The sequence below is a fragment of the Cynoglossus semilaevis genome, chromosome 20, assembly GCF_000523025.1.
Source record: "Cynoglossus semilaevis isolate Cse_v1.0 chromosome 20, Cse_v1.0, whole genome shotgun sequence".
NCBI lineage: Eukaryota > Metazoa > Chordata > Actinopteri > Pleuronectiformes > Cynoglossidae > Cynoglossus > Cynoglossus semilaevis.
The window spans coordinates 8550597-8555274 of NC_024326.1; the positions used below are offsets into that span (position 1 = coordinate 8550597).

The 4678-nt window shown below is 40.7% G+C and overlaps 1 long non-coding RNA gene across 1 annotated transcript in view; it reads right to left on the reverse strand.

The window, feature by feature from the left end:
- LOC112486310 (uncharacterized) overlaps window positions 1-1672 on the reverse strand; it is an 11599-nt gene extending 9927 nt beyond the window's left edge. Inside the window, exon 1 of the long non-coding RNA XR_003048735.1 lies at window positions 1639-1672. This is a non-coding gene — a long non-coding RNA (uncharacterized LOC112486310). The remainder of the gene's footprint in view (window positions 1-1638) is intronic.
- Window positions 1673-4678: the final 3006 nt, after the last annotated feature.

The window sequence follows — 4678 nt, forward strand, 5'->3', positions numbered from 1 at the left end:
ACAAAGAATATTAAATGTGTATTTTCTTTGTAGTCAGATTTTAGGCAGATCCCAGAAAAAGGTAAACAGGTATTGACACTGGTCTTGGCAGTAAATGTAGCATGACAAATATTTGAATTGCTACAGTGATTTTGAAAAGATGTAACACGACTACAGCAGAACTCAACAAATAGGTTTATCTTTGTTTATAGCTCTTAAATATATCTTATCAAGAGAGACTTCTGCTTTCCAAACACAGTCAAATCTCTCTTTCCTCTCGGGTCCGAGGAGACATGCAAAGCAGCCCTGTGGTCTCCCGATGACTGTCCCGTGTTTGAAGTTTATCTAACTACCATATGTATTTGTTTTCCCTCACAGAGTAAATGATGATTCTCTCTGTCCACTTATCATTGCCCCCCCTCCAAAGTGCACATGTTATTTATTATGAAACGACACCTCACTGTCTAGAGAGCCTACAGTAGTGGGCATGATTCATGTGCGTAGACTGTGAGACACAGGAAGGACATTAAAAATCCTATCAACGTTGTGTCGCAGTTGGTGGACCACGAGGAGGAAACAGGATAGCCAGCAAAATGTTTTATGGTCAAGCCCTCGTCACTAATGGGGAGTCCAGATCGAAACAGCAGGATCCAACTTTTATCCAAACTGAAATCTAATCGCGATTTGGTGAGTAATCCAAATATTTCCGTCTTGGATCTGGTCACCGATTCTGGGATGTGGACAAACATTAAATGAAAAAAAAAAATCATCACTGAAGATTTTAGGAATCACATCATCGTCTGATGTCTGTGTAAATTCAACCTAAAATTAAAACATTACCAACCATTTGTTAACTGGTGATCCTAATCCCAGTGGTCGTAATCCTAAAACCATATGATCACACACAGCATATTATTTATTCAAGCAGGGAGACTCCTCCAACCTGACCATCGACAATTTGTTTTCATTTAACAGGTGGGCTACATCCTGGACAAGGTCATCAGTCTGTCACCAGGTCATTAGTCTAGTCCCATAGAGACCCATTCATACAACCATTCACACTAGCATTCACACCTACAAGCAATTCAAAGTGTCTAACGACCTAATCTTCAGGGGAGAAACCCCAGACACACATGGGGAAAACATGGAAAGACAATGATGTTAGTCATCATTACTGATGAAAAGACTTTCTCTGAAAGCATTTATCAAACACAGAGACATTTCCCACAGCTTCACTCATGGTAAATACTTAATCAAATTTTTCAGAGAACCTAGGTTATGTCATTTATAGAGGTAACGCAGCATTGCATGTGAAATAAAAGCTAACATGTGGATCAAAGGTCACACATTTAGAACAAAAAGAGAGAAGAATATTCGGCTGGAGTGTACATGAAGCTATGAAATGCATTAGCGAATACATTCCATGACAGACAGATGCCTGAGCTCAAATGACATCAGTTTGAGCTAAACAAACATCAAGCATGCAATGTTTATGAAACTAAATCCCCGAAAAAGCCCAGAAATTTCAGCCCGGTGATAAATTTCCTTTTTGGATTGCTTCAATTTTCAGATGCACTTAGATACATATTCTAGCTGCTTTGAAGGCTGGAGGTGAACATATGGCTCTCCCTTTCCTCCCCTCAGTTTACTGATACATACCAGGTGTTACACTTTTCATGTTGCTTTCTCAAGATGAAGGTTTCATTCCTGAAAGAAAGGGGAAAAACACATGTTGGTGTACTACACTGAAAGTTTTTTAAACAAAAAATATTGTGCTTTTCTGTGGAAGATAGGTATTTTAATTTCTTTGTCCAGACGGTAGAGGAGGTTTGTTGCGTCACATATGGCCCTCAGATGTTTCTGTTATTTATTGTTCTATTGCTAGGACAATTTATTATTGTAAATCCGCCAACTCGAAGAAACGGAAAATTGATACGAATACAAATTTTTTTCTTTTCTTTTTTTTTATCTATATCTCTGTGTGCGTAACAAACGCAAACTGTGTAGTCGAAGAAATTTACAAAACATGGCCACAAGAAAGAATGTGTTTGATAGATAATGAAAAGATAAGAGGCAAAGGAACGACATGGCTTTCATTGCCTGTCAAGCTGTTCCGATGGGTGTCTCCTTTTAGAGACGGGGTGGGTGGTCAGTATCACACACTTCACAGAAAAATGCATGGAAAATGTAGAGCAAAGAGTTGTGGTCGTGGCTGTTTTGAATTTATCACAGTGATATACTCCATAAATGTCACAGTGAACCTTTGTTGTTGTGGAAACACATTTGTCATTTGAACCTGGACTCGTGTACATCAGACGGTGTTTGGCTCCTTCAAGTGAGGTAATGCCCATTTCACCTCCAGATAAAGCTGCCAAGACAAGCTTTTGTCACGTTGATTAGTAGGCAACAATAAACACGCGGCCGGAATGAGGTATGAATCAGCAATAACAGCGTGACATCTTTATCAGCCACAAACGACTTCCACAGGTGGACTGCTTCACCAATAACAAGGCTCTTTATTTTGTTTCACCCCAACGATCCTGAACCAGATAAGTTCCGTAGTATAAATCCTCCGACAAATGCTTTCAGAGCTGCAGCAGTGTAATAACAGCAACAGCACAGCTCTCTTTTCAGAAAGAACCTCGAGAACAAATCCAGTGGATGTCAACATTCCTCTGAATACCGTGTCACTGATTTCATAATCACATTTAAACGAGTAATCAGATTAAGTATGTACAATACCAGCTTACACTATGTGTGGTCTCCCGTGGTGAGACCACCACCTAGATCCTGTTAATACTATTTTTAATTGAGGGATCAACACGGGTGATACTGTATCACTGTTGTAGTAAATGTTAGTAAAGCTGCAGTGGGCGACCTTCAACACCAGTCCAGAACACTGCTGTGGCCCACATTATAAACATAATTGTTTTTAATATAGGTGCTATAAATGAAGAACGTTCTTTATGTCAAAGTTCACTATAATTTATAGCAATAGCTTATTTTTGACCTATTTATTGGGCTGAAACACTGAATTAGCTAGCCATGGAATGTTTCGAACAATAAACATACTGCTCTCCATATTTGTTCTTTGTTTTTATTTAAATAATAATTGAAAAGCGTGGTACTGAGTATTGTTATGGTACTTTCAAGCCAATCAACCTCGTTGGATGAGCTAAATCGAAGCGTTTCTAATTAGAGAAAAGTGAGTTCAGGGAGAGGCAGGGAGGTCTGAGGAAAGGCAGCCACTGAAGGTGTGAAAGATGAGGACAGATGTTGTGTTGTCTCTGATGGTGAGGTCACTTTGATGGCTTTGACCTCATGTCCACGAGTCAGCAGGATTCTTACAGCCAACAGGTCATAAATATATGCCTGGGATCGGGAGGCAGACATTACCAACATAGTGTTGCATGACCTAATGATCTGGCAAGCTATAGACAGTGCAGTGTGTTGTTTCGCTGTGCATATATTACTGTTCATTCAAATAAAAACATTAAAAATATATAACATGTTTGATAACAACTGAGATAGATTTGTTTTCACTCAAGGCCATTCCAGGTGTCATGCCATTACTGAGTCCTTAACCCAATACCTCTGTGAAAGTGAAGGAATTACAAATTGACTAATTGGACACTTAAGGCTAATTATAAAGAAATTAGTGTTGGTCTGACCATGACCTCCATGTCTGTGTTTGATAAATCCCCAGGAGTCCTAAAGGTGAGGGGGGTAGACTGCCTACCACTGGCAGGGATGCATACTCGCATGATGATGACCGTCTAAACCACACGTCAATCACGTTGTCCTGTAAGGTTTTGGGGGGAAGTCTGCCTGACGTGAACTTTCATGTTCCTTTCAGGTGTGGACAAAATACCACGTCTCACCACGTGTCTGACTCTCAGTATTGATCGTACACTCTTCCCTGTTGTTTTGCCAAAAGAAAAAGAAAAAAGAAAAAAAGACTATATCAGTGATCACGTCCCCAAACAGGTCAGGCAATTCCAGTTGTGAAGCCACATGGAGGATTTATTAGAACCAGATGGGCTGTGCTCCCTTACAAGCTCGACCGAGTCGAAAAACACTGGGCTGGCTTCTCCCAGGCCTGCTCTGGGGAAAGGAGAGCGGCTGGTCCACCCATTTCCTTTCCTTGCCCTTCCCAGGCATGTCAGAGAGGAGCCAAGCCAAAAAAATCAGACCTGCAGTGGCTTTTGGACAGGCAAGGACTCGAACAGTGTGGTAATTACGGATGGCAAGAGGGAAGGTGTGTGGTAGGGATGGGGGGGGCTGCCAGGCGGAATCATCCCATGCCAAAGGCTTTATAAAAGCCACAAAGGAACTAGCAGAAAAATAAACAAACAGATTGCTAAAAAGCCAGCGTTTTTTTTCTCTCTCTCTGACATTCCCTTGACACCGAGTGTCGCAGCAGAATTGGCTCACGTTTGTGATGCTCTCAGATGATAAACAGTGGTCCCTCAGATCACTGTGGCTACGAGCCGGGCCGGTGATGAAGACATTAAACAGTCAGCATTACTGTGACACAATTCACTGATCCACACGTGTACCAAGAAGTCATCATTATTATTTATGTAATATTTCTAAAGGTATTTCCTCCACCAGTCATAGGTTTAAATTTACAGAAGTACTGTAAACATTCCATCTTAAATAATTCAGCCAATCAGAATCTAAACTTAACTTCAAACCA